Raw genomic sequence first — 12854 nt, 5'->3', positions numbered from 1 at the left:
GTATCAAACTTGTCTTTTCACTTTCTAAATATAATGTTTAATACTCCAGTAAATTAGGCCTATGTGATTTCTTCATTGCACCATTTGCTCATTCTCTCCACGCTGTCCAGTGCGTCACACAGCTCCGGCACTCATATTCTGAGAGTTGGTCAGATCAATAAAACAGGCGGTGTGCCAAATATAGGCTAGGGGAAGTTGTGAGAGCAGATGTCATGTAAATTATTATTTAATATGATAAATTTGTATTTCATTGCATGCGAATTCCTGTGTACACAGAAGAAAGCTCTGTCTAGGCTGTGTCCTGGTGCGGTTTGTGTCAAGACATTTATTAGTCTGGCTGTTTGATGAGAAAGAGATTTAATGTAGTTGCAATAAACTCTGTAAGAAGAAGAATAAGAATAAGATTTGATGACAGCATGGCTTGATCTTCGGTTGACCAATCAGTGGAAAGGGGCGTTTTATTCCATGTAGAGATCCAATATTCAAGCTTTTTTATCCTTTAAAAAAAAAAGAAAATCCATTTTGGTTTTATAGTTTTACCATTTGGCAGAATAGAACAAAGTGCAATGAAAACAAAAACAAAAATATGAAATAACTTTGCAAGATTTGTTTATTAATGTGCATGAGAAGGGTTGAATATGTGATAAATGAACGTTTTTTTTTTACATTTAGAAGACAAAAATGAGAAAACGAATGACCCGAAGGTTCCAGACCACGTTTGCGGCAGAAAACGACTCCAGCTCTGTAATTGGCCAAAATGCTCCGATCGACTTTTCTGAGATCCTCTACTCTTCCCTGAGGATGAGCTTTGACATACTTTCTGTAAGATCTGAATTTCCATGTTTTGAATTTTAAAAAACTGAATTTGAAGTTCTTAATTTCTTTTTCATCTTGAAAACTTGAATCTATATTTTTAAAAACGGGGTATTTGCAGTCTAAGAATTCAGAACAAAATGCATGTCTAATGTATTTGCAGTGGCGATTTGTCCTCAACTTAAATCAAACAAGAAATCAAAATCAAATAAACTCAAAATCAAATGGCCACTGAGGCACTTAAAGATACATCTTACACAGGGCACAATAAGTCCAATGTCCAGGCAAGCATATCGTTCATGCGGTTTATTTCCATTTGAGCAAGCATACAAACAAATGGCGTCTGCAGCCTCTCTTTCCCTGGTAAAAAACCAACAACCTTTCCCAGTGCCTGTCTGTCCTAAGTCTAACCACCAATATATACATGCAAACAGGTGCTCAGTACAATCAAAATAAAAGTCCCCAAAAAGATACTCAAAATAACTAAAATAATAACATTAACATTCTGTGACTACATCAATAAAATAATCATGCAAATTATTTAAGGTGAAACAAAATAAAGTAATTTAATTATTAACTTAATTACAAAACAAGGAAATAGCTCCAACAGTATTGTTTAGTGTTTCACTGCAATTCCGTGTCTTGGTTTGGGATTTCTTGCCAAATTTTATAATGCAAATGCAAAAACTGCAATGGAAAGAGTTTTGTACAGTCACCTGGTGTAGATAGTGCGGTGTGTTTGGACAGAAGACGAGACAGAGTTCTTCATTAAACTCATAAAAGACAGAAGAATCACAGGAATACTGGATTCTAAACTAAGAAATGCCACAATCAAGACCTCGAAGCAGAAATGAGGGAAAAACACTCAGAAACACCTCATATGAGCTGATCACAGTATAAAAGGCTTTCCTTCCCATTAAAGCTTGGATAACTATGTCTCCTTCAATTGAAAATAATGGTTAATGCAGTGGCTGTGATATACATAAACCTACCAACATTCGTTGCCATAATTGTTGGAATGACTTATTGCGTGAGAAAACATCAGTTAATGGAAACGTTGTCATTTCACAATCTTCACAATCTCTCACACTGACCACACAACATTAATTTGTAACCACCTATTAGTCAAAAGTGATAAGCAATTAAATCATATTACAGGTGATTGTATTTGTGATTTTTCAGTCATTCTAGACTAAAATAATCTAAATGTTTTTACTCATTGTTGCAGTTGGTCTGATATTCACAGTCATGCTTAACTCATAATGCCTTTTTTGTGTTTGGCTCCTTAATTGCTGAATACATACTTGTATCCATTGTTTTCTAGTTAGGAATTAAGATAAGAGTTCTGTTGTTTATTCATTAATATCTGCCAGGTTAATTAGACTTTAACACAGGTAGAGATCTTTTGTGTTGTTTTGACCTTACCTGCTACCAAAGACAATTTATGTATAGTCATTTTTTCACTGAACATAGATCATCTCTTGCTTATTGTAAACATGTTTCTTTTACTTTGTGTATGAGGTGCTGGGACTGAGAAAGGTTCAAATCTTCTGTCTTGTTACTCTTATTGTATTTAAAAATGGCTCTTCTATGAAATAAGGAAATCCCTAGAAATCTTATGGAAATAAAGATCATAAAACTGGCCAGGTAATTTCCTGAGTCATGACAGATACACAGTATTGTTCAGTCAGAAAAGTACAATAAGGTACAATAAAAAGTAAAAAAAAAAAAAATTAAACAAGAAGTTTAGAATAGGTTTATTCAGTTATACAGATTTGTTACAGTAAAGTTATTTTCATTCCAAAACATTTTATTAGCTATACTGTATATAAAGCAAAAACACATGATTATGTCAATGATTACTGTAAAACAGATTCAGATTAGATTCATTCATACTGTATTCATGAAATCCAAATGTGTACTATATAAATACCGGCGTGATGAATCCGATTTTCAACCAGATGGAACTGAATTAAATAATTTTAATGTTCTGAATCTGATTTCTGATCTGTGATGCCTGAATCATAATCATAATCATAATCATAATCATACACTGTTGGTTCATTGGCCAGAGCAGAACTGAGACTGAGTCTGGTTTCTCACAAGGATTTTCTCCATTCTGTCACTGATGGGGTTTCGGTTCCTGTCGCCTTTTTGGCTTTTGTCATTTAATTTAATATTCAACAATATTATTGATCTCCTGCATTGACAGCATTATACGAGAACTGAACTGAGCTGGACGATGACATCACAGTTTACTCCAGAGCGGTTATATATATATATATATATATATATATATATATATATATATATATATATATATATATATATAAAATATACTTAATAAGTAATGAAATAAACCATCACTGAACTTACTTCAGCTGGACTATGACACTATTTTCTTCTAGATCTGCTGTACAGCAGAAACAAACTTTGTTGCATTATTTTCCTATTATCACTGTAAAGCAAGAAAGAGGAAATCTTCCCCTGTCTGGGCTCAACAGAAGCATCAGTATCCTCATTTACACCAGCTGGCACTGGCATGTTTATGTTCCCCTGCATCCTCTGTGGCTGGAGAGGTTTTGTCCAAGCAGAGGAATCGTCTAAACCCCAACACACTTGAAAAAATTCCCCAGTCCCATAAGCACAACACTGCACTAAAACTAGTAACAGCTCACTGCACAAAACCCCCCAGAAACAATTCCTAAACTATTCTTACATCCTGTTTTCGGTCGAAGTCCAAAGTAGTCGACTGTTAAGTTCACGCGCATAGTTATCTATGATCACGCGCGTGAACTCGACAATCGACTACTGTGGACTTCGACCGCAAACAGGATGTAAACACAGGTATGTGCGCTGGCTGAATTAACATAACTTTTATTCATATCTTTCACATCTACTGCAGTCAGATTCACCCGTGTTCACTCTGAAGGAATCACTCACATGACCTGTGCACTTGTAATGACACATCAAGGATGTTAAGAGGCTAAAAGCAGGTTTAAAACTTGCCCCATTGAAGTCAACCGGGTGCAAATTTTAAAAAGAGGATAACACAGTGTAGGCAACACCGATTTTTGTCGTTGTTCTCTGTACCGACAGCACTCCAAATGTACAAAAAAATGAGCTCAATGTTAAAATTGACCGGAGTTCTCCTTTAACTTTTCCCACCCCAGACTATTCTGTTGCAGTTTACTTTATTACACTCCCTCCACCACAAGCACTGCACTCAACACAGTGTCACTTTTGCTGTTCATACTGTCACTATCCAAACAATTTATGAATAATTGATTAATTGTGTGTGTGACAGTTGTCTCTGCACAAGTAAATTCAGACATAGAAAGATACATATTTTATTTTATACCCAGGCAATGGACAAATGTCTGCTCAGGTCATTGGTTCAAAATGAATGAATTTGTCTGCTATTTCTTTGCACAGTAGCTAGGTGTCACTAGTGAGCAATGCTGAATGAAGCTTCGAGTAATGAACCTTTGGCTGAAGCAATGGGCTGCGAGGTCTCAGTGGTTCAGGAAGCCTAATTTTGCCATCACTACTTTTGGCCTACAAAAATGAACAAAGCACTCACTCCCGACAGCTTCTCAAATAATGAAGAAGTGATGATAGGATGAATAGGGCAGTGATGTTATCATATAAAGATCAAACTGAAGCAAAAGTGACTAACAGCACTGAGAAATCACAGTCTAACACAGGGTTCCCAAACCTGTCCTAAAGGACCCCCAACACTGCACGTTTTCTTTGTCTCCCTAATCAAACACACCTGGTTCAACTCATAAGCTCATTATCACATGTGAGTTGAATCAGGTGTGTTTGATTAGGGAGACAAAGAAAACGTGCAGTGTTGGGGGTCCTCCAGGACAGGTTTGGGAACCACAACAATCAAGAGCAATCAAAGGCCGTTTCTCAATACCAAGTACGCAAACTTCGGACTTGAGTCCTTGGTAGTTCGGACAAGTTCGACTCAGGAGAACAAACTCCCGAGGACGGAAGGACTCAAGTCCGATAATTCTGCCAATGAAACACCGGCGTTCTTGATAGCGTCACTCAGCTCGCTCTGGCTACTCCGGTTATCTCTTTATGTATATTTAGGCTGCAATAAAACAAAATATGTTATAAACCATGCCTCTCTTCATTTTCATTTAAAACATCTTAAACATATTAATGGGGTACAGGCAACGCAATTGATTATCTTCACTGTGTATATTTACATCAACATGAAATATAAAGCACAACCCTGACTCTTTTTGTTTTCATTTAAAAAATATGATACATAAAAAAACATTTTAATATTGATCATTAAAACTGACATTTAACAAAAAGAGACAGGGTTGTGTCATTTTTTTTTTATTACATACAGTGAAGAGAATGTAGGCAACATGTATAATAAAATATTTTATACGTTTTAAATATATAAAATAATATGACATAACCTTTTTTTTTTTTAAATGTCAGTTTTAATGATCAATAATAGCCATTATTAAAGTATAAGTAGCCTAAAAGGTATAAGAAGCTATAAAATAATAAAGCAAACGATTCAGTCAAACATAAGTCAGCTCTCTAGGCTACAACGTTAAAGTTAAATAGACTAATTATATAAAGCTATATGAAACTTCACTTTGCCCTCAGCTTAACGTTTTGCTAGGGAACAAATTATAGATTAATGAGACAAAATAAATAAATAAATCGCCCGTTAGATACACAAGACGATTTATATCTCATGTTAAGCCACTAGACTAGAGACATCCGAGACAGCGGCAAACGTCAGCAGCACTAGCCGAGGAAAGGCTGTTCTTGGCGGGGTACATGAGCGCCGAGCGTCCGACTGCCTGATCTCACAACTCCGAAAACGTCAGATCAAATTTTCAAATAGGCCCTATCTTTATAAATAAACCAAAGATTTGAGCTTTAAACAACTACATTCTCGCCTGAAAAACTCTTAAAACATTTCGTGTCACAATAACAGCAGTATTTTTAAATTATGCAGGGTTTCTCCTATTGACGCTTGCTGGTTGGTGTGAGATGCATTCTGGGATACCTGGCTGTCTCAAGTCCGCACAAGTCACCTCTCGATGCATCCTCGGTAAAAGGGGCGGATCAAGAACACATCCGGGGATCTGAACTGGACTTGGCTAGATGTGAACTTTGAATTGGAACAGTACTTGGGCAGCGATTGATGACGTTTCACAAGTCCACAAGAACACAAGTACAGACAAGAACGCATATTGAGAAACGGTGAAAGAGTCAGAGAGCTGAAGGAATTCTGGGACATTTATGGTCTGGATCTCTTCTTTGGTCCAATCACCAACAGCCTCTCGTTACATGCAGGACCAATCATACAGGAGGAAAAAGAGACAGCAGGAACAACAACAGAAACAACACAGCTCAATATCTGTCGTAACTTAAACTAAAAGCAGAATTTTTTTTTTAAAAGATGAAGAACTGTATTGAAAGGGAAACAAGTTCACGTTCACAAGATTGCGTGACATGATGGTTCAAAATGGAAACATTTTAGGCGCGTCAACGGAAAAGAGATTGAGGCTGCTAACACCAGATAAGATAAAGACCCAGTGAACAGATCTGTGTGTGCTTGACCAGAAACACAGAACAGTGCTTCGGGGAATGTGAAAAATAGCAATAAAAATAACCACAATTATTGGAGAATACTGAAAATTGTGTGAAAGTGAGTGAGTGAAGAGGATTGCTTGTGTCATGTAAACATTTTACTGCGATTAAGTCCTGGTTATAACTTTATGATAAAAATGTTCCCTATTTCAGCTGTGGCTTCACTAAGTTCAAGAATTACTGACTCCACAACTGTATATAAAGTAACTGGCCTTCTTATATACAGTGAATATTGTGGCTCTGTGACAAATTGCTGGTCATATTCCTCATTTGTAAGTGGATGAAAGCATCTGCTAAATTATTGTAAATGTAAATCTTTTACATTTATTTTTTTATGTGCTATATGTTTTATATAGTATTTCATTGTTTCACTGTTATTACTATCCATGTTTACTATTTACTCAGTTGTTAAAGTTAGTTTTGTGTATTATGTCTAGCTCAAGTATAACTGATCTACAGGAAATATTGATCTAGTTCTTCTGTTTTATGACACAATCAGATGCCAGATAAACGGAGGATGTCGAGTCATTTGCTTATAGTCAGTATTGTGACACAAACTGTCAAGTCATTTTATTCCATCTGATTTAAAGCCGTTTCATATATCATTTCAAGGACGTCGCATTCAGTATCAATTCACAAATAATTTTTTTTTTTTGCATTTTTAATCTAATTTTGTTTATAGAATTCTGCATTCTGATCCAACAACCAGAGTCAGGGAGGTGTTATATAAGTTGTAAAGATAATATTTAGATCAAGTTCACAGACGGAAAGAGTTCTGAAATATTGTATAGAGTTTAGATCAAACCATATAGTGTTTAATTAGTGTTTTTACTATTTAAGAATGATGTTTTCACTAACATATCTTCTGATCAGGATCACAAATCTGCCTGTTTGTTATTGAAATTGAAATTTTGAAAGTGACATTTTATTTTATTTCGAGCAATATAGTGACATATCACAAGGCAATAAAGCAGCATTTGATTCGATCTTTACAACAAGGTAAATTCACCTTACTTTAACAACACAGATCAATCAATTGTTCGAAACGGAGTGAGAAGAAGTCAGACTTATTTTGATGAAGAGAGACTGCAGATAAACACACATCTGCTCATATTCATAGTTCAAAGAAGACCAAGAATTGTTTTAAATGGCACTCATAATAGTACCATCAAAATAATTTTATTAAAAGTTTTAAAATATGTTCTCACTTTTGGACAACAACTGGCTCTCTGTGTGAAACTGTGTTTTTCAGATTATCTCTTTGCATCACATGATGCTTTACAGACAAACTGTCTCTTATCTGTTGAGTTGACCTATAGCCATGCAGGAAACAGGAAACTGATGTTTTTCTGATGTTTTCATTTAAACCACATGTTCTAGTTTCTCATGTGTCCTTCTGTCCTCATTTCTGTCATTGTCATTTTATCAGAGGTTATGTTCCTCTTTTAGCTTGACCACTCAGAAGCATTTCCTTAAAGTAGGCCTACTGATTAGCCTTTGTGTGGAGCCCGGGGAGCGATAAGGGGTTAGGTGCCTTGCTCAAGGGCACCTCAGTCATTTCCCACCGGTTCTGGAATCGAACCAGCAACCTTTGGGTTACCAGTTCAACTCCCTAACCACTAGGCCATGACTGAAGTCACGGCATCAAAACGTGAAGTCACGATGAAGTTTTGCTCATCCGCATATTTTTCTAGCACAAACACAAGTATATAACTACAACTGCATGAATCTGCTGCGACGAATCTCAAATATTGTTTTTTGCTTTCAAGTGACAAGTTTCACACGCTCTCCCTTTTGCACCATTGATCTATGTGAAATGCGGAGCAAAAGTGAGTTGTGCATCTGTAGAGGCAGTGGGCGGGGCCTATAGTAATATTCATGAGTTTAGATCTGGGGCATGTTCAAGTTCAAAACGGTGCGCAACGTTTTGCCACGGTTTCCGGGTTGAACGTCATGTTTCCTGGAAACGGCGTGCACCGGTGTGCAACGGGGTTTGAGATACGTTTTCTCTTGTTTGGTGGGTGTGTCAGAACTGCAGTCCAATCAGCAGCAACATGTATATAAAGCACGCGGTATTAAAGTGAACTCGCACAATGGGTTCAAGGAAAGTAATTTACAAATGTGTTCGATGCAGCTCGGTATACGCAACAACTGAGGATATTAGAAGACATGTTTGTCGAAAGTTTTATTGTAAAAAAATATAGGATATCAACATAATGATGTAGTTGTTTATATTTTTAGCTTCATTGCAAGTGTATTGTATAGAAATAAACAATGGTAATTAAGTGCTTTTCCTAAAAATGAGAAAGAAAATACAGGGTATTAAAACAGTATGAACTACAAATAAAGTCAGTATGTGAGGCTAAATAGATGTGTTTTAGTCTGAATTATGTGCTTCAGTTTCAGTTTCCACAAATTCCTTCACTCGATTGGGATGTTCTCTTTTGTTCTGGGCGGCAAGTGCAGTAACTGTGACATCAGGCATATTTTGTAACATTAAACACATATTTATACCGACTTCATCAGGCTCAGAAAATTCTTCACAAAGAACACAAAGAATGGCCTTCTCAGCTGCCATAGTTGCAACTCTTGCGTCATCACAACAGTGTGTTCAACGCATCACCGTTTCTGTTTAAAAAACGTTGTGCAACGTTTTGTCGGGGCTGAACACAGCCCAGATCATTTTAGTTCATGCTCTTCGTTTCTCAGCAGGTTTAATGGATTATTTAATGGATCATTTGAGATTCGTCGCAGCAGATTCAAGCAGTTGTAGTTGGCTGATTAGACTATAGTTCTGGCATGAAACTCTGAATGCTGCAAGCTGATTGGTCTTTATAGCAATCATGTCGTTATCCACTTAGCACAGCTGATTGGTTGCTGTTGCATCAGTGGCCAATGAGCTCGCTGCTCAAACATTCAAATAATGAGCATTGTTAGCGGTTAACAGTGTGAACACGCTTTCAGAACGGATCTGGAATCAACATCTAAGATGAGTAAAAATGATCTTTTATTCCACATCGCTGCACATGTTGTGTGGTCCAGTTATTAATTCCTAAGTGGAGCAATCATTACAAGTTTTAAACTAGCTTCATGTTAGAAATGTTTTAAACTAGCCTCATGTCAACCAGGGCCGGCCCAAGCCTTGAGCAGAATTGTATGTGGGGGCCCATGGTGTCGCCAATGGGATTGACTATTGTCAATGCTTGATTAGTTGCAGACTACGAAACACACCAATTATAGATTTTATTAGTTGTAGCTGTGTTGCATCAATGTGTGCCTGGCATGTTTTTACCCTTCTATGGTTTTAATTTGTAAAAGTAGCAAACCCACAAGAGTGGCCAGGTGTTAATGTGCACTTTAATATTCAAAGTCTTACAGTACTAGTGATATACTCAATGTGGTGTATAGCTAAATAAAGCAGCAGACAATGAATGAATTTACTGTAAACTAGCTAACCACTTTGATTGCTATTGGTAAAAATGAATTAACGTGTAAATGTGCAGAACAATTAACTAAATAACTTTAGATAAACAGTCTCTTCTATATATATATATATATATATATATATATATATATATATATATATATATATATATATATATATATATATATATATATATATTTAATTGTACAAAACGGACAATATTAAATTAAATACTTATATAAGACATAAAATAAACAGATGGACCTGTAACAAGATAACAATAATAAATATTAACATTAAAGGGGTAGTATTTGTTTTCTTCCTATGGAAGTCAATGGTGACCAGCAACTGTTTGGTTACACACTTTCATTGGGGTTACATGTTAAGCTGCAAAAAATCTTTTATTCAAGGGTAATGTTTCATTAGCTATGCTTAACATGTTTATGACACAGAGGACGCTCCTGTCATTCATTATCACTTCTGATGGCTTTTCATTTGTCAAATAAGAGTATAGGGTAATGTTATTATTATCAAACGGCTAATCCATGATACAGGCTCAGGTGGTTGCTGCTGGGTTCATATCTATCAGCTTGCAATGTTATATATATTGCTCACGAGAACACATAGCATGCATTTCTTCCGGTCGGGAAGATAGCCAAGGCACACATAGATAGTAAAACATGCGGTTTCATGAAAAAAAAAAAAAAAAAGAAAGAGCAGTGGTGTGCAAAAGTAGGCTGATGGTAATGTGTGTGCAGATGCGAGATGACCTCCTTTAATATGTCTGAGGTAATCTGTATATGTTTCTGGCACGTAGGTTGTCGAATCCATGCCTATAGAGAAGAAAACCCTTTCCAGGCCCTGCCCAGTCGAGATTATTTGTAACAAACACTTCACGAATCCGTCCAGTAGCGGAGGACTGTTATTCTGTTAAACAGAACTGTGAAAACTAAAGCGGCACGGGTTGATCTTTTGTCGACCAATCAGCAGAAAAGGGCGTTTCCTTCCTTCCTTCCTTCCATGATGCCACATATTCAAGCTGTTTATCCTTTTTCTACTCCTGAATCTAAAAATATGAAATCAAACCAAAAAAAATAATAAATTAACCGTTTTCTCATTTCCTACTTTAAATAAAAAAACGGTCCATGAAATACTGTAAGTAACAGTTTTGTTTATCTTTAAGTTTAATCATTAAGCTTGTGATTTCAGAGCAGAAATACTCACAAAGTGAAGCCTGCTGAACATCATACTTGAAACAAATAGACTTTGTTTTATTTTTTGTTTTCATGCAAATACGTGGATAACCAATGGGTGACTCCTTTCTCCTACATAGTCCATTTAAAGCTGCAGTCTGTAGTTTTTCCTCTGTCGCCATCTCTGTTCGAAATCTGCAATTGCAGTTATTCGTGGAATGATCAACTTTACGTGGGTTGTGCCTCGGCACAGCACAGGCACAGCGCGGATGAATCCGATGTTTTGAGGAGAATGTGCGGCTGTCAGTCGCCCTGGTGTGGATCCTGGCATTCGCAATCACAGATTCTGCTTTTTGAAGTATGACCAACATAAGAATTTTCACCGGAAAATGTGAAAATCTGAACAAGTAACATCCACTTTTGTTCTGACCAACTAAGGGGAAAAAAGCATTGCAGTAAATCGTGCTGATTAAATCTAACGATCGCTTATCATATCAGGTCAAACCGTGCAAATTACACTTTGTTCTCAAATTGTTAATGTTAACAACATTTAATGCCCTTCCAATATTATCCTTGTTTTCGCATGGGCCGGTTGCAGTCTCTTTTTTTCTCTAGCCACTCCGAAGTCTGAAGTCTTTTGCATATTACAACGGGTGAATCTCCAGTTGGTGATTGTCGTTTGAACCTTTTTGGATCTGCCATCGAATTGATAAGTTTAATTATATCAAGTGCTGTGAGAATCTCCACCTCCAACATCCTCACACTCATAGCCGACTAGCCGAGACTCTTCTTTATGTGTACAGATGTGACTTTATGTGTACAGATGTGACTTTATGTGTACAGATGTGACTTTATTTGTACAGTTGTGACTTTGTTTTTTTTATTTTCATGCAAATATGTGGATAACGAATGGGTGACTCCTTTCATTTAAGGTAATGCATTCTGGAACCTATTTTAAATATCTAAGCACATGGTCTAAAGCGCAAGTGCACTCAGGTCATGCCAGAATCCACTTTTGTTAGTTTAACAGCGGGACAAATGGTCGGCGCTCCCGGCGCTGGTCTAAAAGTGTTGTGTCTCTTAATGAGTAATGGGTGTGTTTTGTCTCTATTCTCTTAATGAGTAATAGGTGTGTTTTGTCTCTATTCTCTTAAAGGTCCCGTTTTTCATGTGTTTTTGAAGCTTTGATTGTGTTCACAGTGTGCAATATAACGTGTTCATGTTTCGCGTGTAAAAAAACACAGTATTTTTCACACAATTTACTTATCTGTATACCGCAGTTTTCACTGTCCTAAGAACGGGCTGATGACTTCCTTGTTCTATGAAGTCCCTCCTTCAGAAATACGTAACGAGTTCTGATTGTGCCAGCGGTTCCTGTGTTGTGATTGGACAGCAGCTTAGCGCACGTTGCCCTGAAAGGTCACGCCTCTTACCATAACGTGGAGATGCATGCGCTCAGTGTTATTGTAAACATGTCTTTAATATTACCCTATCAATTTGAAGGCCAAACAAAGGTGATTGGACTCCGGGATGAAAATAACAGCATCTCGACGACATGGCGACAAACACACTCTACAAACGCAACTCTTCCTCTTCTCCGTGGGAGCGCAACAAGACCACGCCCCTTTTTTTGTGTATTCCTGTGGGCGGAGGCTAGTCAAAAAACTGTTCTAATGACGTCATTAAAGAAGGAAGTAGAGGGATGTAGTCCAAACCGGCCGTTCGATGTAGTCAACTTCTGTTAAATAAAATATCTCGCTTGGCATTGAACTTTGAGCTTTATAATT

Source organism: Rutilus rutilus (genome assembly GCF_951802725.1).
Source record: "Rutilus rutilus genome assembly, chromosome: 18".
Lineage (NCBI taxonomy): Eukaryota > Metazoa > Chordata > Actinopteri > Cypriniformes > Leuciscidae > Rutilus > Rutilus rutilus.
Note: the sequence above shows the minus strand (reverse complement) of the source record.